The sequence below is a fragment of the Gasterosteus aculeatus genome, chromosome 11 (genome assembly GCF_964276395.1).
Source record: "Gasterosteus aculeatus chromosome 11, fGasAcu3.hap1.1, whole genome shotgun sequence".
NCBI lineage: Eukaryota > Metazoa > Chordata > Actinopteri > Perciformes > Gasterosteidae > Gasterosteus > Gasterosteus aculeatus.
Window position 1 is genome coordinate 649053 of NC_135699.1, and position 26984 is coordinate 676036.

General features: G+C 40.5%; 24 non-coding genes across 24 annotated transcripts; all 24 read left to right on the forward strand.

Moving 5' to 3' along the window:
* Positions 1-7666: 7666 nt before the first annotated feature.
* Positions 7667-7739, forward strand: trnak-cuu (transfer RNA lysine (anticodon CUU)). Its single transcript has one exon. It is a non-coding gene; the product is annotated as a tRNA-Lys (tRNA).
* Positions 7740-8617: 878 nt separating this feature from the next.
* On the forward strand, positions 8618-8690 carry trnak-cuu (transfer RNA lysine (anticodon CUU)). Its single transcript has one exon. It is a non-coding gene; the product is annotated as a tRNA-Lys (tRNA).
* Positions 8691-9349: 659 nt separating this feature from the next.
* Positions 9350-9422, forward strand: trnak-cuu (transfer RNA lysine (anticodon CUU)). The gene has a single exon. It is a non-coding gene; the product is annotated as a tRNA-Lys (tRNA).
* A 768-nt stretch (positions 9423-10190) lies between these two features.
* Positions 10191-10263, forward strand: trnak-cuu (transfer RNA lysine (anticodon CUU)). Its single transcript has one exon. It is a non-coding gene; the product is annotated as a tRNA-Lys (tRNA).
* A 656-nt stretch (positions 10264-10919) lies between these two features.
* trnak-cuu (transfer RNA lysine (anticodon CUU)) lies at positions 10920-10992 on the forward strand. The gene has a single exon. It is a non-coding gene; the product is annotated as a tRNA-Lys (tRNA).
* A 658-nt stretch (positions 10993-11650) lies between these two features.
* trnak-cuu (transfer RNA lysine (anticodon CUU)) lies at positions 11651-11723 on the forward strand. The gene has a single exon. It is a non-coding gene; the product is annotated as a tRNA-Lys (tRNA).
* A 658-nt stretch (positions 11724-12381) lies between these two features.
* On the forward strand, positions 12382-12454 carry trnak-cuu (transfer RNA lysine (anticodon CUU)). Its single transcript has one exon. It is a non-coding gene; the product is annotated as a tRNA-Lys (tRNA).
* Positions 12455-13332: 878 nt separating this feature from the next.
* trnak-cuu (transfer RNA lysine (anticodon CUU)) lies at positions 13333-13405 on the forward strand. Its single transcript has one exon. It is a non-coding gene; the product is annotated as a tRNA-Lys (tRNA).
* Positions 13406-14064: 659 nt separating this feature from the next.
* Positions 14065-14137, forward strand: trnak-cuu (transfer RNA lysine (anticodon CUU)). The gene has a single exon. It is a non-coding gene; the product is annotated as a tRNA-Lys (tRNA).
* A 768-nt stretch (positions 14138-14905) lies between these two features.
* trnak-cuu (transfer RNA lysine (anticodon CUU)) lies at positions 14906-14978 on the forward strand. Its single transcript has one exon. It is a non-coding gene; the product is annotated as a tRNA-Lys (tRNA).
* Positions 14979-15634: 656 nt separating this feature from the next.
* On the forward strand, positions 15635-15707 carry trnak-cuu (transfer RNA lysine (anticodon CUU)). Its single transcript has one exon. It is a non-coding gene; the product is annotated as a tRNA-Lys (tRNA).
* Positions 15708-16365: 658 nt separating this feature from the next.
* Positions 16366-16438, forward strand: trnak-cuu (transfer RNA lysine (anticodon CUU)). The gene has a single exon. It is a non-coding gene; the product is annotated as a tRNA-Lys (tRNA).
* Positions 16439-17096: 658 nt separating this feature from the next.
* Positions 17097-17169, forward strand: trnak-cuu (transfer RNA lysine (anticodon CUU)). Its single transcript has one exon. It is a non-coding gene; the product is annotated as a tRNA-Lys (tRNA).
* Positions 17170-17829: 660 nt separating this feature from the next.
* Positions 17830-17902, forward strand: trnak-cuu (transfer RNA lysine (anticodon CUU)). Its single transcript has one exon. It is a non-coding gene; the product is annotated as a tRNA-Lys (tRNA).
* Positions 17903-18560: 658 nt separating this feature from the next.
* trnak-cuu (transfer RNA lysine (anticodon CUU)) lies at positions 18561-18633 on the forward strand. The gene has a single exon. It is a non-coding gene; the product is annotated as a tRNA-Lys (tRNA).
* Positions 18634-19292: 659 nt separating this feature from the next.
* On the forward strand, positions 19293-19365 carry trnak-cuu (transfer RNA lysine (anticodon CUU)). Its single transcript has one exon. It is a non-coding gene; the product is annotated as a tRNA-Lys (tRNA).
* A 1233-nt stretch (positions 19366-20598) lies between these two features.
* Positions 20599-20671, forward strand: trnak-cuu (transfer RNA lysine (anticodon CUU)). The gene has a single exon. It is a non-coding gene; the product is annotated as a tRNA-Lys (tRNA).
* Positions 20672-21440: 769 nt separating this feature from the next.
* Positions 21441-21513, forward strand: trnak-cuu (transfer RNA lysine (anticodon CUU)). Its single transcript has one exon. It is a non-coding gene; the product is annotated as a tRNA-Lys (tRNA).
* A 1342-nt stretch (positions 21514-22855) lies between these two features.
* On the forward strand, positions 22856-22928 carry trnak-cuu (transfer RNA lysine (anticodon CUU)). The gene has a single exon. It is a non-coding gene; the product is annotated as a tRNA-Lys (tRNA).
* Positions 22929-23477: 549 nt separating this feature from the next.
* On the forward strand, positions 23478-23550 carry trnak-cuu (transfer RNA lysine (anticodon CUU)). Its single transcript has one exon. It is a non-coding gene; the product is annotated as a tRNA-Lys (tRNA).
* An 805-nt stretch (positions 23551-24355) lies between these two features.
* trnak-cuu (transfer RNA lysine (anticodon CUU)) lies at positions 24356-24428 on the forward strand. Its single transcript has one exon. It is a non-coding gene; the product is annotated as a tRNA-Lys (tRNA).
* Positions 24429-24978: 550 nt separating this feature from the next.
* trnak-cuu (transfer RNA lysine (anticodon CUU)) lies at positions 24979-25051 on the forward strand. The gene has a single exon. It is a non-coding gene; the product is annotated as a tRNA-Lys (tRNA).
* Positions 25052-25711: 660 nt separating this feature from the next.
* trnak-cuu (transfer RNA lysine (anticodon CUU)) lies at positions 25712-25784 on the forward strand. The gene has a single exon. It is a non-coding gene; the product is annotated as a tRNA-Lys (tRNA).
* Positions 25785-26589: 805 nt separating this feature from the next.
* trnak-cuu (transfer RNA lysine (anticodon CUU)) lies at positions 26590-26662 on the forward strand. The gene has a single exon. It is a non-coding gene; the product is annotated as a tRNA-Lys (tRNA).
* The last annotated feature ends 322 nt before the right edge of the window (positions 26663-26984 follow it).

Here is a 26984-nt window from a genome sequence, read left to right on the forward strand (position 1 = left end):
GTAACATGTGGTTATCATTGGAATGGTTCATTTTCACATTGTAACATGTGATTATCATTGTGAAAAGGTTCATTGTAACATGTGATTAGCATTGCGAAAAGGTTCATTGTAACATGTGATTAGCATTGTGAAAATGTTCATTGTTTTCACAACAACTTATAGTTAACATTACAACAAGATACAATGTAATAATGAAGAACAGTAAGCGAACCTTTGGATATTTGGAAATCGTGTTTATGCTCCTCTAAATTACCGGAGCTTTTTATTCTGCTGTTGGAATAATGCAAAATAAATACATTTTAAAACACTGAAGACTGTTGAGTCTTAAGCCATAAGTTCATAGGTTTTATATTGTTATACATATACATACTGGTATTATGGCCTTTAGTCTGCGGCTGCTCCACCGATCAGGATGCAGGAAGTATGTAAACACATGCAGGTTGGACTAGCGAATGGATTAATTAGCCATGGCTATCAGAGGATTTTTGAAAGAGGCCATCAATCGCTCCCACTCCCACAATGCCCCCAGAAGGCCTCAAGTACAAAGTAGGACTGTAGGAGAGCAATTGATGTTTTTAACGTTTAGAAAGGGGCGAAGGCTATTAACATTTTTTTTTCAAAAGCGATGCTTTCAAGTACGGCCTTACAGGTTCCATCTAAATAAGCCTAATACAATTTAAAAAATAAATTATTTCAGCAATTAAGGATGCATGGGTAATTATCCTCACGCAGCGTCATGGTTCTCTTTGATCACATTCATAGTTTAACCACCTCCAATTTCACCACTATAATATAGTAATATTGTAACATGAGGTTAGCATTGTGAAAAGGCTCTTGGTACCATTGTAACATGAGGATTAAGACACATTTATCAGCAGACGAAAAGCTGTGAAGGAAATGCCCCAAATCTGATTCATGATTGGATTTAAGACTAAATGAACTGTAAACCATCATTTTAACTCATAAAGCCATCGGGAAGCAAAACGAAATCACTCTTTATCAAACAGCTAACAGCAATTACCCCCTGCCTATGATGTGAGGTCACAAGTAGTCACAAGATTCATTTGAAAGGTAGAATCGATGTAACAACGGGGCTGCTCTCGTTATGGGCATCACTTGGAGAAGGAAGTGACGGCAGAGCTCACTGCTGCTCCTCCTGTTTGTTCTGTACCTTCATGGCAAGTATAGCACAGCCTCCTCTGACTACCTCTTTCTCCTTTCTGTCTGTCTCTCTCTCTCTCTGAGTCCACAGGAGCTGGAGAGCTGTCTATTTATAGAATCCTCCCCTCCTGTTCAGCCTCCCACCCCTAAAGGCACAAAGAGACACACACACAAAGCAGCCGTGGCTAGCATGCATGCAAGCACAACACAGAGAGCATTGAACAATAATGTACAAAGCACGCACACAGACCCACACACACACACACACAACACATTTTCATGAATTCATGTAGACATGGAAACAATTTGCACACATTATGTGTCTAAACAAATGCAGGCATAAAATGTCAAGTGCAAAGCTTGTAAAAATCCAGAATTTAGCCACCATAGGGCACACGCTATAGTATTAATAATGCAGGGATTTCCTAATCGAGATAGAGGAACACTCCCCGTAACGGATAGTGGGGGAGGGGGCTTCCACTCCTTTGCAGCTTCTACCTCAACCGCCTTGAAAATAGTGTGCGTGTGTTTAGATGTGCGTATTTCACATTATGTCACACAGTCACCTCTTAGGTAGTAATAATAATGATCAGTCTCTCATGAAGACACAACGGTCCCACAAAAACACCATGTGCACGCTTACACCTTGCCTGAAAGAACATATCTCTCACTTTATATCTTACATAAAGTTACTTTACAAGCATTTCTTTAGGATGCCTGCGGTGCGGCCAGTGTGCCTGTGCAAGCTCCTGTGATTAGACCTTGTCCGTCATGCCTGGAGACTTCGGCGTCTCTCCTCACTCCCACTATGGGTGGTTAATTCATCTGCACAACCCAAAATCACAAATTTCTTTTTTAAACGTGCACAACATACAACACCCTCAGCTGAACAGTACAAAATCATTACAAACATTCAACATTTATATTATATAACTGATATTAGTGGACATACAACAGCAGGGGTGCCAATGGGTCGATCGCCAAGGCAGCGCACGTTGAGTTTGGGAGATAACGGAAAACACAGTAGTGCTAACTAGCGATCCTTGCTTATTAACGGACAATCAATGAATGTCATCTGAGTAAGGTAATGACCAAGAATGTATGATGCTTTATTGTAAAGAGATTGCCTTTGTGCTGAAATGTGCTATATTAATAACCCTTCCTTGCCTGAATTAGGTTTTGGGGGTATTACTAGACCTCAATGTTTGACACACCTTTTGAAGACACGTCCCATTACTTGGGATTAAGGATTCGAATCATGTCCCAAACCAAGTGAATGAACAGCAATACACAAATAGCAGATAAACACATGTTCACTAGTGAGAGCAAGCACTGCGGTGAAGATGACTCAGCCACTAGCGTTACCATAGAAACACAGCCTCCTTGCAATCAGTCTCTTAGTAACTGTGCGGTTGCCGAGGAAGTAACCCGAGTGTAGTGTGTAGCGTGTGTGTAATGAAAGACTTTGTGTGTAACGTGAGACAAAGCATATTAAGTAATAAGCTATTTCATGGAAATGATAATACAATTGGTCAAGAACACACCATATTTGAACTACACTTTTTTTCAAGAATATATCAGCTGTCTATTACTAGTATATTCTAGGAAATGCTTATAATAAAATGAGGATCTGTATTTAGGGAATTCACAGTGAACGTATAGAGAGCAAAGATATGTCTTTTGTAATATGTCTACCTTTCATGTTACAGCACTGGTCACCAGCACAATAGGAATTATTGTGGATTTTTGTTTGAAGACTCTGCTTAAGGGCAGCACGGTGGTGTGGTGCTTACCACTGTCGCACTAACAGCAAGAAGGTCCTGGGTTCCACTCTGCCCAGAATAAAATGAAATATAAGGCTATGGGTTAGTTTAAAAATAAAGCAATAAAAGTTAAAAGTTAAAAATGTTTAAAAATTTAAAATAAAGTGCACCAGCAAAAAAAAAGTGACAAATGAAAGTGAAAAGTGTAAGTGATGATTTCTGCCAAATAGGCATATTGTAACTATTGTTTGTGGATAACGAACTGTCTTAGTTCCATTTTTTCCACAAGCTAAGAGTGTGCATTCAACTTGTAAAATCCCTTTAGACTTGGAGTCCCCCAGAGTGCCAAACCCCTCTCTGTACATGCCTGTATTGATTCATTGTCTGTCTGCATATAAAAACCCTGGTAAGAATGCCCTCACTACCAATTCATGGGCAGTTGCTTGATTGTAAACTGTTGCGTTTGGTCCTTTTGCGCAGAATTATATTAAATATACAAGGACCAATTTCTCTTTGTAGGTCTCCCTGTATTAGGTCTTCAGTCTTCTGTGAGGTCACAGACTATGGCGTTCCAAAGCAATATTGCTTGAACTACTGGGACTCTAACAAACAATTGTTTAAGTTTTCCCAACAATCTCACATCTGGTTCAACGGGAGCAAGCTGACTGGAGTGCACGGTAGCTGTCCATGTGATTCAAGTTCTGACTAGTAGTCTTTAAATTGACTGGAAGGCTCGTCCACTCAGTCAGGCCCCATCAAGCCTTTTGAGCAGGGCTTGGCTAAAGTACATGGGAACACCCAGTGGCTCTAATTCCTTGGTGTGATTAATGAAACCTGCTAGTGATCAGTTAATGTGAGTGCTCAGGAAAATGCTTCTGTGACTTACAAAGCTAAACTACTAAAAACTGTTTTCTGCATCAATTCAATTCAATTCATTTTATTTTGTATAGCCCAAAATCGCAAATTACAAATTTGCCTCAGAGGGCTTTACAGTTTCTGTACACATACAACATCATCTGTCCCGAAACCCTCCATCGGCACAGGAAAAACTCCCCAAAAAATGAAAAAACCCTTCCCAAGAGGGAAAAAAGGGAAGAAGCCTTAGGGAGAACGTCAGAAGAGGGATCCCACTCCCGGAATGGACAGACTACAATGGATGCCATGTGTACAGAATGAACAATGTATAATACATGCAATTCCTATGACAGAAATGATTCTGTCACAATAAGTAATTGTGAGTAATAAGCCAGGCGCACAGCAGTACCACTGCAGGGGCAACCACCATCAGATAGAACCACCATCTACAGAAGCCTGTGGGAAGGGAGAGCACAGAGACATTAGGAGAGGGTAATGTTGGTTTATGAGTACAGTAATATGATTAATATCTAAAACAATTATGATGATGATGATGGAAGCAGCAGGCGTCAGCAGGGCCACGGCAGGTGTCAGGACCAGGGTCCAGAAGGAACTGTGATCTACGGAGACCTGCTAGGGGAGAAAGCACAAAAAAAAACTCCCGGAAAGAAGCTGAATTAGTCATGTGCATTAATAAAACGGGAATTATGGTAGAACGAGAGCGTGAGAGAGGAGCTCGGTGTGTCCTAAGCAGTCCCCCGGCAGTCTAAGCCTATAGCAGCTTAACTAAGGGCTGGTCCGGGCTAACCTGAGCCAGCCCTAACTATAGGCAGAATCAAAGAGGAAAGTTTTAAGTTTTACTTTAAAATAGCTGACCGAATCTGCCCCTCGGACTGAAAGTGGAACCTGGTTCCACAAAAGAGGAGCGTGATAACTGAAGGCTCTGGCCCCCAGCCTACTTTTTAAAACCATAGGAACAACAAGTAACCAGCATCTATGGAGCGCAGCTGCCTTGTAGGGCAATAAGGTGTTACAAGCTCTTTAAGATACGACGATGCCTCACCAGCAAGTGCCTTGTAGGTGAGGAGAAGTACCTTAAAATCTATTCTTGATTTAACAGGGAGCTAGTGCAGAGAAGTTAATACAGGAGTGATATGATCCCTTTTCTTAGTTCTTGTTAATACACGTGCTGCAGCATTCTGAATCAACTGGAGAGGCTTAAGAGATTTACAAGAGCAGCCCGATAACAAAGAATTACAGTAGTCCAATCTGGAAGTGACAAACGCATGAACTAATGTTTCTGCATCACTTTGAGACAGGAAGTTCCTGATTTTTAAAATGTTGCGTAGATGAAAATAGGCAGTCCTTGAAATCTTCTTTATATGCGAGTTGAAGGTCATATCCTGGTCGAAGAGAATTCCCAGAGTCCTGACGGTGCTGCTGGGTACCAGAGCAATTCCATCCATAACAACCGTATCACGTGACAGCTGGCTTCGAAGGCGCTCTGGGCCTATCAGGATAACTTCCGTTTAGCATCAGGAAGTTGCTGGTCATCCAAGTTTTGATGACATTCTTGAAGTCTAACTAGCTGGTCCGTCTCTTCTGGCTTGATCGACAGATACAGTTGAGTATCGTCTGCATAACAATGGAAGTTTATGCGGTGTTTCCTGATAAGATCGCCCAAAGGAAGCATATAGAGGGTAAATAAAATCGGTCCAAGTACAGAACCTTGTGGGACTCCGTGACCAACATTGGTGGTCTTTGAGGATTTACCTCATCATGAGGGGTTGATGATATGGTTCTTGCACCTTTGGTCAATACTAACTGTGACACTACAAATTATCGATTTTCACTGATGATAGTAGCTACCAGACACAGTTCCACCTGCCCATAAGTAATTAAAATTCACACACAGTCATAGCTTTGGGACTCATTTGTGGTTAAGTGTCTAGCCCAAGGACACATCGACATGGGCACTAGTGGGGCAGGGGATTGAACAGCCGATTCAATGATTGAAGAGATTAAGTCCTGCTTCCGCCACCCCGTCGTGACTGGTTTCCTCAGATTAAATGTAAAGATCATGGTATATGTAAACCTTTCTCTAATTATTTCTATAAATCGTATGTGTCTACCATCATATATTACATTACATTACATGTCATTTAGCTGAGGCTTTTATCCAAAGGGACTTACAATAAGTGCATTCAACCATAGGGATACAAACTCAGAAGAGCGAGAATCAAGAAAGTGCAATTTCATCAAATAAGCCAATTTACAATTTGCTATAGATAAGTGGCATTATAAGTACAATTTAAATGCTGCAATTTGTTAGTCTTTTAGTCAAGTCTGAAGAGGTGTGTATATGTTTATATACTGGTCCTTTGCACCAATAAAAGATAAAGATGCAGAAGGTTCACCTTCCAATTATCTTGAAATATACCATACCGAATTACCCAGGAGAGGATCATGTCCACCGACGATCCTCATCGAGACCAGACAGCGATGTCTGTACAGTTATACTCAATGCCTGCCATTGGGTCTCATATCCTGCTAAATCAGGTCACATTACGCAGATTGACCACAATTTCCATTGGCTCAAACTTTTGCGGGACATCTGGCAGCAACCAAAAGATGAAAGAATCAAAGCATGACCAAATATCGTGAGGTTGTCAAGAAACATTTCCCAGAGACATTAACACACACATATATATATATATATATATATACATACATGAAAAGGTTATTGATTTATGTCTTATTGATACAGTATCTTTACTGCATCCTTAAATAACATGCAAATTTATTTATGTATTTAATAACAACAATGATCTGTAATTAAATATGTTGCACGTAATATAAAGTTCATATCCATAGTAATAATTTTGGTTTTCTTTGTATTTTTAAGATAAATCCTTATTCACTACATCAAACATAATGCAGTCCAGTACAATGCTGCACTGCTTTTGAAGATGTAAATTGGGTTATTTGATGAAATTGCACTTTCTTGTGTCTTGTTCTTCTGAGTTTGTATTCTTATGGTTGAAATGCACTTAGTTGCCTTGGATGAAAAGCGTCAGCTAAATTACATGTAATGTAATGTAATAATGAAATGTTGCGCATCTGGCCTCAACCAATCAGTGATGTAACAGTGATTTAATGAAAGTTTCCGTAAATGTATGGTTTTTGAACTTTAATTAAGATGTTTTACATTGATTCTCCATGTTTTGTTTGTGAACAAATGCTGCCAGTCATTTGATCGTTCAATGTTGTTTTTTGTAATGTGCACCCTCTCCTCACCTTTCCAGCATTCATAACTTTGTTTTTTTATTCACTGTACTCAAAAACCATGGGAAGCTAAAAGTCATGGGTGAAGCAGGCCCAGCTAACCCACCCACAGTAAGGTTCTCTTCTACACACAGCCCTATATGTTTGGATGCATTGACGTCATGGCTGACGAATTGTAGCCTGGAGTAGCCGGTGCTATCAAAGGCCCCTATGTTGAGCTGAACAGAGGTATGATTAGACAGCAGTGGGAGAGATACACAGAGACAGTGGGAGGAGAGAGGAAGGAAGGAGGTTTTCTCGGAGAGATTTTGAGTATTCTGTCACTGGTCCCAGCAGTGGAGGGAAAGTGATATTTATTTTATTTATATATTTTGTTTTTACAAACCAAGTTAGTTTATTAGTTTTAGCTCACTTTTGTTTTTTCATCCGGTGACATTGACCTTTCTAAGCCCCTCCTTTCATATTTTCGGCTTTCTTATTCGTGTAATAAGAGCAATTAACGAAAATGAACAGTGAAGAGAAACTATGCTGTAGTGCCAGAGAGAATTGCAGTATTTCAGAAGAAATGGGTTGGATCCGTCCACGATGGGACACGTCAGAGTGCCCGGCTAGCTCAGTCGGTAGAGCATCACATTCTTAATCTCAGGGTCGTGGGTTCGAGCCCCACGTTGGGCGTCATCACTCTATTTGGAAAGGACGAATGGGATGTTGGACTGCTGAAGGAAAACATCAAAATCCATTCTCTATGAGCCTTCACACAATCCTTGTTCTTGCAAAGTATGTGCAGGCCCACTTTTAAATTCGGAGGGTTTCATGGATATTTTGAGAACTTTTTGTGACGCCATTTGCTAACCAGTTTAATCCAATAACTTCACACCACATGAAAACGGGTCACGACTCTTAAAAACTTCTTATGCTGGTATAAAAGTAGGTACCTACATATGGAAGACGAAACTAATGAAGTTCAAAAAGAATCTGGTCCGCCACAAGATTTCCTTCCAGTGTAAATACCAAGTTATTAGTTTTAGCTACCTTTCGTTTTTTCATTCGGGTGACATTGACCTTTTTAGGCCCCTCCTTTCATATTTTTGGCTTTCTTATTCATGTAATAAGAGCAAATAACGGAAATGAACAGTGAAGAAAACTATGCTGTAGTGCCAGAGAGAATTGCAGTATTTCAGAAGAAATGGGTTGGGTCCGGCTTTCGTATTCATGTAATAAGAGCAAATAACGGAAATGAACAGTCAAGAGAAACTATGCTGTAGTGCCAGAGAGAATTGCAGTATTTCAGAAGAAATGGGTTGGCATCGGCTTTCGTATTCATGTAATAAAAGCAAATAACGAAAATGAACAGTCAAGAGAAACTATGCTGTAGTGCCAGAGAGAATTGCAGTATTTCAGAAGAAATGGGTTGGCATCGGCTTTCGTATTCATGTAATAAAAGCAAATAACGAAAATGAACAGTCAAGAGAAACTATGCTGTAGTGTCAGAGAGAATTGCAATATTTCAGAAGAAATGGGTTGGGTCCGTCCACGATGGGAAACGTCAGAGTGCCCGGCTAGCTCAGTCGGTAGAGCATGAGACTCTTAATCTCAGGGTCGTGGGTTCAAGCCCCACGTTGGGCGTCATCACTCTATTTGGAAAGGACGAATGGGATGTTGGACTGCTGAAGGAAAACATCAAAATCCATTCTCTATGAGCCTTCACATAATCCTTTTTCTTGCAAAGTATGTGCAGGCCCACTTTTAAATTCGGAGGGTTTCATGGATATTTTGAGAACTTTTTGTGACGCTAGTTGCTAACCAGTTTAATCCAATAACTTCACGCCACATGAAAACGGGTCACGATTCTTAAAAACTTCTTATGCTGGTATAAAAGTAGGTACCTACATATGGAAGACGAAACTAATGAAGTTCAAAAAGAATCTTGTCCGCCACAAAATTTCCTTCCAGTGTAAATACCAAGTTATTAGTTTTAGCTACCTTTCGTTTTTTTATTCGGGTAAAATTGACCTTTTTAAGCCCCTCCTTTCATATTTTCGGCTTTCTTATTCATGTAATAAGAGCAAATAACGGAAATGAACAGTGAAGAGAAACTATGCTGTAGTGCCAGAGAGAATTGCAGTATTTCAGAAGAAATGGGTTGGGTCCGGCTTTCGTATTCATGTAATAAGAGCAAATAACGGAAATGAACAGTCAAGAGAAACTATGGTGTAGTGCCAGAGAGAATTGCAGTATTTCAGAAGAAATGGGTTGGGTCCGTCCACGATGGGACACGTCAGAGTGCCCGGCTAGCTCAGTCGGTAGAGCATGAGACTCTTAATCTCAGGGTCGTGGGTTCGAGCCCCACGTTGGGCGTCATCACTCTATTTGGAAAGGACGAATGGGATGTTGGACTGCTGAAGGAAAACATCAAAATCCATTCTCTATGAGCCTTCACACAATCCTTGTTCTTGCAAAGTATGTGCAGGCCCATTTTTAAATTCGGAGGGTTTCATGGATATTTTGAGAACTTTTTGTGACGCTAGTTGCTAACCAGTTTAATCCAATAACTTCACGCCACATGAAAACGGGTCACGACTCTTAAAAACTTCTTATGTTAGCATAAAAGTAGGTACCTACATATGGAAGACGAAACTAATGAAGTTCACCAAGAATCTGGTACGCCACAACATTTCCTTCCAGTGTAAATACCAAGTTATTAGTTTTAGCTACCTTTCGTTTTTTCATTCGGGTGACATTGACCTTTTTAAGCCCCTCCTTTCATATTTTCGGCTTTCTTATTCATGTAATAAGAGCAAATAACGGAAATGAACAGTGAAGAAAACTATGCTGTAGTGCCAGAGAGAATTGCAGTATTTCAGAAGAAATGGGTTGGGTCCGGCTTTCGTATTCATGTAATAAGAGCAAATAACGGAAATGAACAGTCAAGAGAAACTATGCTGTAGTGCCAGAGAGAATTGCAGTATTTCAGAAGAAATGGGTTGGCATCGGCTTTCGTATTCATGTAATAAAAGCAAATAACGAAAATGAACAGTCAAGAGAAACTATGCTGTAGTGTCAGAGAGAATTGCAATATTTCAGAAGAAATGGGTTGGGTCCGTCCACGATGGGAAACGTCAGAGTGCCCGGCTAGCTCAGTCGGTAGAGCATGAGACTCTTAATCTCAGGGTCGTGGGTTCGAGCCCCACGTTGGGCGTCATCACTCTATTTGGAAAGGACGAATGGGATGTTGGGCTGCTGAAGGAAAACATCAAAATCCATTCTCTGTGTATTCACATAATCCTTGTTCTTTCAAAGAATGTGCAGGCCCACTTTTAAATTCAGAGGGTTTCATGGATATTTTGAGGACTTTTTGTGACGCTAGTTGCTAACCAGTTTAATCCAATAACTTCACACCACATGAAAACGGGTCACGACTCTTAAAAACTTCTTATGCTGGTATAAAAGTAGGTACCTACATATGGAAGACGAAACTAATGAAGTTCACCAAGAATCTGGTACGCCACAACATTTCCTTCCAGTGTAAATACCAAGTTATTAGTTTTAGCTACCTTTCGTTTTTTCATTCGGGTGACATTGACCTTTTTAAGCCCCTCCTTTCATATTTTCGGCTTTCTTATTCATGTAATAAGAGCAAATAACGGAAATGAACAGTGAAGAAAACTATGCTGTAGTGCCAGAGAGAATTGCAGTATTTCAGAAGAAATGGGTTGGGTCCGGCTTTCGTATTCATGTAATAAGAGCAAATAACGCAAATGAACAGTCAAGAGAAACTATGCTGTAGTGCCAGAGAGAATTGCAGTATTTCAGAAGAAATGGGTTGGGTCCGTCCACGATGGGACACGTCAGAGTGCCCGGCTAGCTCAGTCGGTAGAGCATGAGACTCTTAATCTCAGGGTCGTGGGTTCGAGCCCCACGTTGGGCGTCATCACTCTATTTGGAAAGGACGAATGGGATGTTGGACTGCTGAAGGAAAACATCAAAATCCATTCTCTGTGTGCCTTCACATAATCCTTGTTCTTTCAAAGAATGTGCAGGCCCACTTTTAAATTCAGAGGGTTTCATGGATATTTTGAGAACTTTTTGTGACGCTAGTTGCTAACCAGTTTAATCCAATAACTTCACACCACATGAAAACGGGTCACGACTCTTAAAAACTTCTTATGCTGGTATAAAAGTAGGTACCTACATATGGAAGACGAAACTAATGAAGTTCACCAAGAATCTGGTACGCCACAACATTTCCTTCCAGTGTAAATACCAAGTTATTAGTTTTAGCTACCTTTCGTTTTTTCATTCGGGTGACATTGACCTTTTTAAGCCCCTCCTTTCATATTTTCGGCTTTCTTATTCATGTAATAAGAGCAAATAACGGAAATGAACAGTGAAGAAAACTATGCTGTAGTGCCAGAGAGAATTGCAGTATTTCAGAAGAAATGGGTTGGGTCCGGCTTTCGTATTCATGTAATAAGAGCAAATAACGCAAATGAACAGTCAAGAGAAACTATGCTGTAGTGCCAGAGAGAATTGCAGTATTTCAGAAGAAATGGGTTGGGTCCGTCCACGATGGGACACGTCAGAGTGCCCGGCTAGCTCAGTCGGTAGAGCATGAGACTCTTAATCTCAGGGTCGTGGGTTCGAGCCCAACGTTGGGCGTCATCACTCTATTTGGAAAGGACGAATGGGATGTTGGACTGCTGAAGGAAAACATCAAAATCCATTCTCTATGAACCTTCACATAATCCTTTTTCTTGCAAAGTATGTGCAGGCCCACTTTTAAATTCGGAGGGTTTCATGGATATTTTGAGAACTTTTTGTGACGCTATTTGCTAACCAGTTTAATCCAATAACTTTACGCCACATGAAAACGGGTCACGATTCTTAAAAACTTCTTATGCTGGTATAAAAGTAGGTACCTACATATGGAAGACGAAACTAATGAAGTTCAAAAAGAATCTTGTCCGCCACAAAATTTCCTTCCAGTGTAAATACCAAGTTATTAGTTTTAGCTACCTTTCGTTTTTTTATTCGGGTAAAATTGACCTTTTTAAGCCCCTCCTTTCATATTTTCGGCTTTCTTATTCATGTAATAAGAGCAAATAACGGAAATGAACAGTGAAGAAAACTATGCTGTAGTGCCAGAGAGAATTGCAGTATTTCAGAAGAAATGGGTTGGGTCCGGCTTTCGTATTCATGTAATAAGAGCAAATAACGCAAATGAACAGTCAAGAGAAACTATGCTGTAGTGCCAGAGAGAATTGCAGTATTTCAGAAGAAATGGGTTGGGTCCGTCCACGATGGGACACGTCAGAGTGCCCGGCTAGCTCAGTCGGTAGAGCATGAGACTCTTAATCTCAGGGTAGTGGGTTCGAGCCCCACGTTGGGCGTCATCACTCTATTTGGAAAGGACGAATGGGATGTTGGACTGCTGAAGGAAAACATCAAAATCCATTCTCTATGAGCCTTCACACAATCCTTGTTCTTGCAAAGTATGTGCAGGCCCACTTTTAAATTCGGAGGGTTTCATGGATATTTTGAGAACTTTTTGTGACGCCATTTGCTAACCAGTTTAATCCAATAACTTCACACCACATGAAAACGGGTCACGACTCTTAAAAACTTCTTATGCTGGTATAAAAGTAGGTACCTACATATGGAAGACGAAACTAATGAAGTTCAAAAAGAATCTGGTCCGCCACAAGATTTCCTTCCAGTGTAAATACCAAGTTATTAGTTTTAGCTACCTTTCGTTTTTTCATTCGGGTGACATTGACCTTTTTAGGCCCCTCCTTTCATATTTTTGGCTTTCTTATTCATGTAATAAGAGCAAATAACGGAAATGAACAGTGAAGAAAACTATGCTGTAGTGCCAGAGAGAATTGCAGTATTTCAGAAGAAATGGGTTGGGTCCGGCTTTCGTATTCATGTAATAAGAGCAAATAACGGAAATGAACAGTCAAGAGAAACTATGCTGTAGTGCCAGAGAGAATTGCAGTATTTCAGAAGAAATGGGTTGGCATCGGCTTTCGTATTCATGTAATAAAAGCAAATAACGAAAATGAACAGTCAAGAGAAACTATGCTGTAGTGCCAGAGAGAATTGCAGTATTTCAGAAGAAATGGGTTGGCATCGGCTTTCGTATTCATGTAATAAAAGCAAATAACGAAAATGAACAGTCAAGAGAAACTATGCTGTAGTGTCAGAGAGAATTGCAATATTTCAGAAGAAATGGGTTGGGTCCGTCCACGATGGGAAACGTCAGAGTGCCCGGCTAGCTCAGTCGGTAGAGCATGAGACTCTTAATCTCAGGGTCGTGGGTTCAAGCCCCACGTTGGGCGTCATCACTCTATTTGGAAAGGACGAATGGGATGTTGGACTGCTGAAGGAAAACATCAAAATCCATTCTCTATGAGCCTTCACATAATCCTTTTTCTTGCAAAGTATGTGCAGGCCCACTTTTAAATTCGGAGGGTTTCATGGATATTTTGAGAACTTTTTGTGACGCTAGTTGCTAACCAGTTTAATCCAATAACTTCACGCCACATGAAAACGGGTCACGATTCTTAAAAACTTCTTATGCTGGTATAAAAGTAGGTACCTACATATGGAAGACGAAACTAATGAAGTTCAAAAAGAATCTTGTCCGCCACAAAATTTCCTTCCAGTGTAAATACCAAGTTATTAGTTTTAGCTACCTTTCGTTTTTTTATTCGGGTAAAATTGACCTTTTTAAGCCCCTCCTTTCATATTTTCGGCTTTCTTATTCATGTAATAAGAGCAAATAACGGAAATGAACAGTGAAGAGAAACTATGCTGTAGTGCCAGAGAGAATTGCAGTATTTCAGAAGAAATGGGTTGGGTCCGGCTTTCGTATTCATGTAATAAGAGCAAATAACGGAAATGAACAGTCAAGAGAAACTATGGTGTAGTGCCAGAGAGAATTGCAGTATTTCAGAAGAAATGGGTTGGGTCCGTCCACGATGGGACACGTCAGAGTGCCCGGCTAGCTCAGTCGGTAGAGCATGAGACTCTTAATCTCAGGGTCGTGGGTTCGAGCCCCACGTTGGGCGTCATCACTCTATTTGGAAAGGACGAATGGGATGTTGGACTGCTGAAGGAAAACATCAAAATCCATTCTCTATGAGCCTTCACACAATCCTTGTTCTTGCAAAGTATGTGCAGGCCCATTTTTAAATTCGGAGGGTTTCATGGATATTTTGAGAACTTTTTGTGACGCTAGTTGCTAACCAGTTTAATCCAATAACTTCACGCCACATGAAAACGGGTCACGACTCTTAAAAACTTCTTATGTTAGCATAAAAGTAGGTACCTACATATGGAAGACGAAACTAATGAAGTTCACCAAGAATCTGGTACGCCACAACATTTCCTTCCAGTGTAAATACCAAGTTATTAGTTTTAGCTACCTTTCGTTTTTTCATTCGGGTGACATTGACCTTTTTAAGCCCCTCCTTTCATATTTTCGGCTTTCTTATTCATGTAATAAGAGCAAATAACGGAAATGAACAGTGAAGAAAACTATGCTGTAGTGCCAGAGAGAATTGCAGTATTTCAGAAGAAATGGGTTGGGTCCGGCTTTCGTATTCATGTAATAAGAGCAAATAACGGAAATGAACAGTCAAGAGAAACTATGCTGTAGTGCCAGAGAGAATTGCAGTATTTCAGAAGAAATGGGTTGGCATCGGCTTTCGTATTCATGTAATAAAAGCAAATAACGAAAATGAACAGTCAAGAGAAACTATGCTGTAGTGTCAGAGAGAATTGCAATATTTCAGAAGAAATGGGTTGGGTCCGTCCACGATGGGAAACGTCAGAGTGCCCGGCTAGCTCAGTCGGTAGAGCATGAGACTCTTAATCTCAGGGTCGTGGGTTCGAGCCCCACGTTGGGCGTCATCACTCTATTTGGAAAGGACGAATGGGATGTTGGGCTGCTGAAGGAAAACATCAAAATCCATTCTCTGTGTATTCACATAATCCTTGTTCTTTCAAAGAATGTGCAGGCCCACTTTTAAATTCAGAGGGTTTCATGGATATTTTGAGAACTTTTTGTGACGCTAGTTGCTAACCAGTTTAATCCAATAACTTCACACCACATGAAAACGGGTCACGACTCTTAAAAACTTCTTATGCTGGTATAAAAGTAGGTACCTACATATGGAAGACGAAACTAATGAAGTTCACCAAGAATCTGGTACGCCACAACATTTCCTTCCAGTGTAAATACCAAGTTATTAGTTTTAGCTACCTTTCGTTTTTTCATTCGGGTGACATTGACCTTTTTAAGCCCCTCCTTTCATATTTTCGGCTTTCTTATTCATGTAATAAGAGCAAATAACGGAAATGAACAGTGAAGAAAACTATGCTGTAGTGCCAGAGAGAATTGCAGTATTTCAGAAGAAATGGGTTGGGTCCGGCTTTCGTATTCATGTAATAAGAGCAAATAACGCAAATGAACAGTCAAGAGAAACTATGCTGTAGTGCCAGAGAGAATTGCAGTATTTCAGAAGAAATGGGTTGGGTCCGTCCACGATGGGACACGTCAGAGTGCCCGGCTAGCTCAGTCGGTAGAGCATGAGACTCTTAATCTCAGGGTCGTGGGTTCGAGCCCCACGTTGGGCGTCATCACTCTATTTGGAAAGGACGAATGGGATGTTGGACTGCTGAAGGAAAACATCAAAATCCATTCTCTGTGTGCCTTCACATAATCCTTGTTCTTTCAAAGAATGTGCAGGCCCACTTTTAAATTCAGAGGGTTTCATGGATATTTTGAGAACTTTTTGTGACGCTAGTTGCTAACCAGTTTAATCCAATAACTTCACACCACATGAAAACGGGTCACGACTCTTAAAAACTTCTTATGCTGGTATAAAAGTAGGTACCTACATATGGAAGACGAAACTAATGAAGTTCACCAAGAATCTGGTACGCCACAACATTTCCTTCCAGTGTAAATACCAAGTTATTAGTTTTAGCTACCTTTCGTTTTTTCATTCGGGTGACATTGACCTTTTTAAGCCCCTCCTTTCATATTTTTGGCTTTCTTATTCATGTAATAAGAGCAAATAACGGAAATGAACAGTGAAGAAAACTATGCTGTAGTGCCAGAGAGAATTGCAGTATTTCAGAAGAAATGGGTTGGGTCCGGCTTTCGTATTCATGTAATAAGAGCAAATAACGCAAATGAACAGTCAAGAGAAACTATGCTGTAGTGCCAGAGAGAATTGCAGTATTTCAGAAGAAATGGATTGGGTCCGTCCACGATGGGACACGTCAGAGTGCCCGGCTAGCTCAGTCGGTAGAGCATGAGACTCTTAATCTCAGGGTCGTGGGTTCGAGCCCAACGTTGGGCGTCATCACTCTATTTGGAAAGGACGAATGGGATGTTGGACTGCTGAAGGAAAACATCAAAATCCATTCTCTATGAGCCTTCACATAATCCTTTTTCTTGCAAAGTATGTGCAGGCCCACTTTTAAATTCGGAGGGTTTCATGGATATTTTGAGAACTTTTTGTGACGCTATTTGCTAACCAGTTTAATCCAATAACTTCACGCCACATGAAAACGGGTCACGACTCTTAAAAACTTCTTATGTTAGCATAAAAGTAGGTACCTACATATGGAAGACGAAACTAATGAAGTTCACCAAGAATCTGGTACGCCACAACATTTCCTTCCAGTGTAAATACCAAGTTATTAGTTTTAGCTACCTTTCGTTTTTTCATTCGGGTGACATTGACCTTTTTAAGCCCCTCCTTTCATATTTTCGGCTTTCTTATTCATGTAATAAGAGCAAATAACGGAAATGAACAGTGAAGAAAACTATGCTGTAGTGCCAGAGAGAATTGCAGTATTTCAGAAGAAATGGGTTGGGTCCGGCTTTCGTATTCATGTAATAAGAGCAAATAACGCAAATGAACAGTCAAGAGAAACTATGCTGTAGTGCCAGAGAGAATTGCAGTATTTCAGAAGAAATGGGTTGGGTCCGTCCACGATAGGAAACGTCATAGCGCCCGGCTAGCTCAGTCGGTAGAGCATGAGACTCTTAATCTCAGGGTCGTGGGTTCGAGCCCCACGTTGGGCGTCATCACTCTATTTGGAAAGGACGAATGGGATGTTGGACTGCTGAAGGAAAACATCAAAATCCATTCTCTATGAGCCTTCACATAATCCTTTTTCTTGCAAAGTATGTGCAGGCCCACTTTTAAATTCGGAGGGTTTCATGGATATTTTGAGAACTTTTTGTGACGCTATTTGCTAACCAGTTTAATCCAATAACTTCACGCCACATGAAAACGGGTCATGACTCTTAAAAACTTCTTATGTTAGCATAAAAGTAGGTACCTACATATGGAAGACGAAACTAATGAAGTTCACCAAGAATCTGGTACGCCACAACATTTCCTTCCAGTGTAAATACCAAGTTATTAGTTTTAGCTACCTTTCGTTTTTTTATTCGGGTAAAAATTGACCTTTTTAAGTCCCTCCTTTCATATTTTCGGCTTTCTTATTCATGTAATAAGAGCAAATAACGAAAATGAACAGTCAAGAGAAACTATGCTGTAGTGCCAGAGAGAATTGCAGTATTTCAGAAGAAATGGGTTGGCATCGGCTTTCGTATTCATGTAATAAGAGCAAATAACGCAAATGAACAGTCAAGAGAAACTATGCTGTAGTGCCAGAGAGAATTGCAGTATTTCAGAAGAAATGGGTTGGGTCCGTCCACGATGGGACACGTCAGAGTGCCCGGCTAGCTCAGTCGGTAGAGCATGAGACTCTTAATCTCAGGGTCGTGGGTTCGAGCCCCACATTGGGCGTCATCACTCTATTTGGAAAGGACGAATGGGATGTTGGACTGCTGAAGGAAAACATCAAAATCCATTCTCTATGAGCCTTCACACAATCCTTGTTCTTGCAAAGTATGTGCAGGCCCACTTTTAAATTCAGAGGGTTTCATGGATATTTTGAGAACTTTTTGTGACGCTAGTTGCTAACCAGTTTAATCCAATAACTTCACACCACATGAAAACGGGTCACGACTCTTAAAAACTTCTTATGCTGGTATAAAAGTAGGTACCTACATATGGAAGACGAAACTAATGAAGTTCACCAAGAATCTGGTACGCCACAACATTTCCTTCCAGTGTAAATACCAAGTTATTAGTTTTAGCTACCTTTCGTTTTTTCATTCGGGTGACATTGACCTTTTTAAGCCCCTCCTTTCATATTTTCGGCTTTCTTATTCATGTAATAAGAGCAAATAACGGAAATGAACAGTGAAGAAAACTATGCTGTAGTGCCAGAGAGAATTGCAGTATTTCAGAAGAAATGGGTTGGGTCCGGCTTTCGTATTCATGTAATAAGAGCAAATAACGGAAATGAACAGTCAAGAGAAACTATGCTGTAGTGCCAGAGAGAATTGCAGTATTTCAGAAGAAATGGGTTGGGTCCGTCCACGATGGGACACGTCAGAGTGCCCGGCTAGCTCAGTCGGTAGAGCATGAGACTCTTAATCTCAGGGTCGTGGGTTCGAGCCCCACGTTGGGCGTCATCACTCTATTTGGAAAGGACGAATGGGATGTTGGACTGCTGAAGGAAAACATCAAAATCCATTCTCTATGAGCCTTCACATAATCCTTTTTCTTGCAAAGTATGTGCAGGCCCACTTTTAAATTCGGAGGGTTTCATGGATATTTTGAGAACTTTTTGTGACGCTATTTGCTAACCAGTTTAATCCAATAACTTCACGCCACATGAAAACGGGTCACGACTCTTAAAAACTTCTTATGTTAGCATAAAAGTAGGTACCTACATATGGAAGACGAAACTAATGAAGTTCACCAAGAATCTGGTACGCCACAACATTTCCTTCCAGTGTAAATACCAAGTTATTAGTTTTAGCTACCTTTCGTTTTTTCATTCGGGTGACATTGACCTTTTTAAGCCCCTCCTTTCATATTTTCGGCTTTCTTATTCATGTAATAAGAGCAAATAACGGAAATGAACAGTCAAGAGAAACTATGCTGTAGTGCCAGAGGGAATTGCAGTATTTCAGAAGAAATGGGTTGGCATCGGCTTTCGTATTCATGTAATAAAAGCAAATAACGAAAATGAACAGTCAAGAGAAACTATGCTGTAGTGCCAGAGAGAATTGCAATATTTCAGAAGAAATGGGTTGGGTCCGTCCACGATGGGAAACGTCAGAGCGCCCGGCTGGCTCAGTCGGTAGAGCATGAGACTCTTAATCTCAGGGTCGTGGGTTCGAGCCCCACGTTGGGCGTCATCACTCTATTTGGAAAGGACGAATGGGATGTTGGACTGCTGAAGGAAAACATCAAAATCCATTCTCTGTGTGCCTTCACATAATCCTTGTTCTTTCAAAGTATGTGCAGGCCCACTTTTAAATTCAGAGGGTTTCATGGATATTTTGAGAACTTTTTGTGACGCTAGTTGCTAACCAGTTTAATCCAATAACTTCACGCCACATGAAAACGGGTCACGATTCTTAAAAACTTCTTATGCTGGTATAAAAGTAGGTACCTACATATGGAAGACGAAACTAATGAAGTTCAAAAAGAATCTTGTCCGCCACAAAATTTCCTTCCAGTGTAAATACCAAGTTATTAGTTTTAGCTACCTTTCGTTTTTTTATTCGGGTAAAATTGACCTTTTTAAGCCCCTCCTTTCATATTTTCGGCTTTCTTATTCATGTAATAAGATCAAATAACGGAAATGAACAGTGAAAGAAACTATACTGTAGTGCCAGAGAGAATTGCAGTATTTCAGAAGAAATGGGTTGGCATCGGCTTTCGTATTCATGTAATAAGAGCAAATAACGAAAATGAACAGTCAAGAGAAACTATGCTGTAGTGCCAGAGAGAATTGCAGTATTTCAGAAGAAATGGGTTGGGTCCGTCCACAATGGGACATGTCAGAGTAGTGGGTTCTAGCCCCACGTTGGGCGTCAAAACTCTATTTGGAAGGCAGGAAAGGGATGTTGGACTGCTCAAGGAAAACATCAAAATCCATTCTCTATGTGCCTTCACACAATCCTTGTTCTTGCAAAGTATGTGCAGGCCCACTTTGAAATTCGGAGGATTTCATGGATATTTTGAGAACTTTTTGTGACGCTAGTTGCTAACCGGTTTAATCCAATAACTTCACGCCACATGAAAACGGGTCACGACTCTTAAAATCTTCTTATGTTAGCATAAAAGTAGGTAGCTACATATGGAAGACGAAACTAATGAAGTTCAAAAAGAATCTGGTCCGCCACAAGATTTCCTTCCAGTGTAAATACCAAGTTATTAGTTTTAGCTACCTTTCGTTTTTTCATTCGGGTGACATTGACCTTTTTAAGCCCCTCCTTTCATATTTTCGGCTTTCTTATTCATGTAATAAGAGCAAATAACGGAAATGAACAGTCAAGAGAAACTATGCTGTAGTGCCAGAGAGAATTGCAGTATTTCAGAAGAAATGGGTTGGGTCCGTCCACGATGGGACACGTCAGAGTGCCCGGCTAGCTCAGTCGGTAGAGCATGAGACTCTTAATCTCAGGGTCGTGGGTTCGAGCCCCACGTTGGGCGTCATCACTCTATTTGGAAAGGACGAATGGGATGTTGGACTGCTGAAGGAAAACATCAAAATCCATTCTCTATGAGCCTTCACACAATCCTTGTTCTTGCAAAGTATGTGCAGGCCCACTTTTAAATTCGGAGGGTTTCATGGATATTTTGAGAACTTTTTGTGACGCCATTTGCTAACCAGTTTAATCCAATAACTTCACACCACATGAAAACGGGTCACGACTCTTAAAAACTTCTTATGCTGGTATAAAAGTAGGTACCTACATATGGAAGACGAAACTAATGAAGTTCACCAAGAATCTGGTACGCCACAACATTTCCTTCCAGTGTAAATACCAAGTTATTAGTTTTAGCTACCTTTCGTTTTTTCATTCGGGTGACATTGACCTTTTTAAGCCCCTCCTTTCATATTTTTGGCTTTCTTATTCATGTAATAAGAGCAAAACACGGGAATGAACAGTGAAGAGAAACTATGCTGTAGTGCCAGAGAGAATTGCAGTATTTCAGAAGAAATGGGTTGGGTCCGGCTTTCGTATTCATGTAATAAGAGCAAATAACGGAAATGAACAGTCAAGAGAAACTATGCTGTAGTGCCAGAGAGAATTGCAGTATTTCAGAAGAAATGGGTTGGCATCGGCTTTCGTATTCATGTAATAAAAGCAAATAACGAAAATGAACAGTCAAGAGAAATTATGCTGTAGTGTCAGAGAGAATTGCAATATTTCAGAAGAAATGGGTTGGGTCCGTCCACGATGGGAAAAGTCAGAGTGCCCGGCTAGCTCAGTCGGTAGAGCATGAGACTCTTAATCTCAGGGTCGTGGGTTCGAGCCCCACGTTGGGCGTCATCACTCTATTTGGAAAGGACGAATGGGATGTTGGACTGCTGAAGGAAAACATCAAAATCCATTCTCTGTGTATTCACATAATCCTTGTTCTTTCAAAGAATGTGCAGGCCCACTTTTAAATTCAGAGGGTTTCATGGATATTTTGAGAACTTTTTGTGACGCTAGTTGCTAACCAGTTTTATCCAATAACTTCACGCCACATGAAAACGGGTCACGACTCTTAAAAACTTCTTATGTTAGCATAAAAGTAGGTACCTACATATGGAAGACGAAACTAATGAAGTTCAAAAAGAATCTGGTCCGCCACAAGATTTCCTTCCAGTGTAAATACCAAGTTATTAGTTTTAGCTACCTTTCGTTTTGTCATTCGGGTGACATTGACCTTTTTAAGTCCCTCCTTTCATATTTTCGGCTTTCTTATTCATGTAATAAGAGCAAATAACGAAAATGAACAGTCAAGAGAAACTATGCTGTAGTGCCAGAGAGAATTGCAGTATTTCAGAAGAAATGGGTTGGCATCGGCTTTCGTATTCATGTAATAAGAGCAAATAACGAAAATGAACAGTCAAGAGAAACTATGCTGTAGTGCCAGAGAGAATTGCAGTATTTCAGAAGAAATGGGTTGGGTCCGTCCACAATGGGACATGTCAGAGTAGTGGGTTCTAGCCCCACGTTGGGCGTCAAAACTCTATTTGGAAGGCAGGAAAGGGATGTTGGACTGCTCAAGGAAAACATCAAAATCCATTCTCTATGTGCCTTCACACAATCCTTGTTCTTGCAAAGTATGTGCAGGCCCACTTTGAAATTCGGAGGATTTCATGGATATTTTGAGAACTTTTTGTGACGCTAGTTGCTAACCGGTTTAATCCAATAACTTCACGCCACATGAAAACGGATCACGACTCTTAAAATCTTCTTATGTTAGCATAAAAGTAGGTAGCTACATATGGAAGACGAAACTAATGAAGTTCAAAAAGAATCTGGTCCGCCACAAGATTTCCTTCCAGTGTAAATACCAAGTTATTAGTTTTAGCTACCTTTCGTTTTTTCATTCGGGTGACATTGACCTTTTTAAGCCCCTCCTTTCATATTTTCGGCTTTCTTATTCATGTAATAAGAGCAAATAACGGAAATGAACAGTCAAGAGAAACTATGCTGTAGTGCCAGAGAGAATTGCAGTATTTCAGAAGAAATGGGTTGGGTCCGGCTTTTGTATTCATGTAATAAGAGCAAATAACGGAAATGAACAGTAAAGAGAAACTATGCTGTAGTGCCAGAGAGAATTGCAATATTTCAGAAGAAATGGGTTGGGTCCGTCCACGACGGGACACGTCAGAGTGCCCGGCTAGCTCAGTTGGTAGAGCATGAGACTCTTAATCTCAGGGTCGTGGGTTCGAGTCCCACGTTGGGCGTCATCACTCTATTTGGAAAGGACGAATGGGATGTTGGACTGCTGAAGGAAAACATCAAAATCCATTCTCTATGTGCCTTCACATAATCCTTGTTTTTGCAAAGTATGTGCAGGCCCACTTTTAAATTCGGAGGGTTTCATGGATATTTTGAGAACTTTTTGTGACGCTATTTGCTAACCAGTTTAATCCAATAACTTCACGCCACATGAAAACGGGTCACGACTCTTAAAAACTTCTTATGTTAGCATAAAAGTAGGTACCTACATATGGAAGACGAAACTAATGAAGTTCAAAAAGAATCTGGTCCGCCACAAGATTTCCTTCCAGTGTAAATACCAAGTTATTAGTTTTAGCTACCTTTCGTTTTGTCATTCGGGTGACATTGACCTTTTTAAGCCCATCGTTTAATATTTTCGGCTTTCTTATTCATGTAATAAGAGCAAATAACGGAAATGAACAGTGAAGAGAAACTATGCTGTAGTGCCAGAGAGAATTGCAGTATTTCAGAAGAAATGGGTTGGGTCCGTCCACGATGGGAAACGTCAGAGTGCCCGGCTAGCTCAGTCGGTAGAGCATGAGACTCTTAATCTCAGGGTCGTGGGTTCGAGCCCCACGTTGGGCGTCATCACTCTATTTGGGAAGGACGAATGGGATGTTGGACCGCTGAAGGAAAACATCAAAATCCATTCTCTATGTGCATTCACATAATCCTTGTTCTTGCAAAGTATGTGCAGGCCCACTTTTAAATTCGGAGGATTTCATGGATATTTTGAGAACTTTTTGTGACGCTAGTTGCTAACCAGTTTAATCCAATAACAGAACAGAAATCCATTCTCTATGTGCCTTCACATAATCCTTGTTCTTGCAAAGTATGTGCAGGCCCACTTTTAAATTCGGAGGATTTCATGGATATTTTGAGAACTTTTTGTGACGCTAGTTGCTAACCAGTTTAATCCAATAACTTCACGCCACATGAAAACGGGTCACGATTCTTAAAAACTTCTTATGCTTGTATAAAAGTAGGTACCTACATATGGAAGACGAAACTAATGAAGTTCAAAAAGAATCTTGTCCGCCACAAAATTTCCTTCCAGTGTAAATACCAAGTTATTAGTTTTAGCTACCTTTCGTTTTTTTATTCGGGTAAAAATTGACCTTTTTAAGTCCCTCCTTTCATATTTTCGGCTTTCTTATTCATGTAATAAGAGCAAATAACGAAAATGAACAGTCAAGAGAAACTATGCTGTAGTGCCAGAGAGAATTGCAGTATTTCAGAAGAAATGGGTTGGCATCGGCTTTCGTATTCATGTAATAAGAGCAAATAACGAAAATGAACAGTCAAGAGAAACTATGCTGTAGTGCCAGAGAGAATTGCAGTATTTCAGAAGAAATGGGTTGGGTCCGTCCACGATGGGAAACGTCAGAGTGCCCGGCTAGCTCAGTCGGTAGAGCATGAGACTCTTAATCTCAGCGTCGTGGGTTCGAGCCCCACGTTGGGCGTCATCACTCTATTTGGGAAGGACGAATGGGATGTTGGACCGCTGAAGGAAAACATCAAAATCCATTCTCTATGTGCATTCACATAATCCTTCTTCTTGCAAAGTATGTGCAGGCCCACTTTTAAATTCGGAGGATTTCATGGATATTTTGAGAACTTTTTGTGACGCTAGTTGCTAACCAGTTTAATCCAATAACTTCACGCCACATGAAAACGGGTCACGATTCTTAAAAACTTCTTATGCTTGTATAAAAGTAGGTACCTACATATGGAAGACGAAACTAATGAAGTTCAAAAAGAATCTTGTCCGCCACAAAATTTCCTTCCAGTGTAAATACCAAGTTATTAGTTTTAGCTACCTTTCGTTTTTTTATTCGGGTAAAAATTGACCTTTTTAAGTCCCTCCTTTCATATTTTCGGCTTTCTTATTCATGTAATAAGAGCAAATAACGAAAATGAACAGTCAAGAGAAACTATGCTGTAGTGCCAGAGAGAATTGCAGTATTTCAGAAGAAATGGGTTGGGTCCGTCCACGATGGGAAACGTCAGAGTGCCCGGCTAGCTCAGTCGGTAGAGCATGAGACTCTTAATCTCAGGGTCGTGGGTTCGAGCCCCACGTTGGGCGTCATCACTCTATTTGGGAAGGACGAATGGGATGTTGGACCGCTGAAGGAAAACATCAAAATCCATTCTCTATGTGCATTCACATAATCCTTCTTCTTGCAAAGTATGTGCAGGCCCACTTTTAAATTCGGAGGATTTCATGGATATTTTGAGAACTTTTTGTGACGCTAGTTGCTAACCAGTTTAATCCAATAACTTCACGCCACATGAAAACGGGTCACGATTCTTAAAAACTTCTTATGCTTGTATAAAAGTAGGTACCTACATATGGAAGACGAAACTAATGAAGTTCAAAAAGAATCTTGTCCGCCACAAAATTTCCTTCCAGTGTAAATACCAAGTTATTAGTTTTAGCTACCTTTCGTTTTTTTATTCGGGTAAAAATTGACCTTTTTAAGTCCCTCCTTTCATATTTTCGGCTTTCTTATTCATGTAATAAGAGCAAATAACGAAAATGAACAGTCAAGAGAAACTATGCTGTAGTGCCAGAGAGAATTGCAGTATTTCAGAAGAAATGGGTTGGCATCGGCTTTCGTATTCATGTAATAAGAGCAAATAACGAAAATGAACAGTCAAGAGAAACTATGCTGTAGTGCCAGAGAGAATTGCAGTATTTCAGAAGAAATGGGTTGGGTCCGTCCACGATGGGAAACGTCAGAGTGCCCGGCTAGCTCAGTCGGTAGAGCATGAGACTCTTAATCTCAGGGTCGTGGGTTCCAGCCCCACGTTGGGCGTCATCACTCTATTTGGGAAGGACGAATGGGATGTTGGACCGCTGAAGGAAAACATCAAAATCCATTCTCTATGTGCATTCACATAATCCTTCTTCTTGCAAAGTATGTGCAGGCCCACTTTTAAATTCGGAGGATTTCATGGATATTTTGAGAACTTTTTGTGACGCTAGTTGCTAACCAGTTTAATCCAATAACAGAACAGAAATCCATTCTCTATGTGCCTTCACATAATCCTTGTTCTTGCAAAGTATGTGCAGGCCCACTTTTAAATTCGGAGGATTTCATGGATATTTTGAGAACTTTTTGTGACGCTAGTTGCTAACCAGTTTAATCCAATAACTTCACGCCACATGAAAACGGGTCACGATTCTTAAAAACTTCTTATGCTTGTATAAAAGTAGGTACCTACATATGGAAGACGAAACTAATGAAGTTCAAAAAGAATCTTGTCCGCCACAAAATTTCCTTCCAGTGTAAATACCAAGTTATTAGTTTTAGCTACCTTTCGTTTTTTTATTCGGGTAAAAATTGACCTTTTTAAGTCCCTCCTTTCATATTTTCGGCTTTCTTATTCATGTAATAAGAGCAAATAACGAAAATGAACAGTCAAGAGAAACTATGCTGTAGTGCCAGAGAGAATTGCAGTATTTCAGAAGAAATGGGTTGGCATCGGCTTTCGTATTCATGTAATAAGAGCAAATAACGAAAATGAACAGTCAAGAGAAACTATGCTGTAGTGCCAGAGAGAATTGCAGTATTTCAGAAGAAATGGGTTGGGTCCGTCCACGATGGGAAACGTCAGAGTGCCCGGCTAGCTCAGTCGGTAGAGCATGAGACTCTTAATCTCAGGGTCGTGGGTTCGAGCCCCACGTTGGGCGTCATCACTCTATTTGGGAAGGACGAATGGGATGTTGGACCGCTGAAGGAAAACATCAAAATCCATTCTCTATGTGCATTCACATAATCCTTCTTCTTGCAAAGTATGTGCAGGCCCACTTTTAAATTCGGAGGATTTCATGGATATTTTGAGAACTTTTTGTGATGCTAGTTGCTAACCAGTTTAATCCAATAACTTCACGCCACATGAAAACGGGTCACGATTCTTAAAAACTTCTTATGCTTGTATAAAAGTAGGTACCTACATATGGAAGACGAAACTAATGAAGTTCAAAAAGAATCTTGTCCGCCACAAAATTTCCT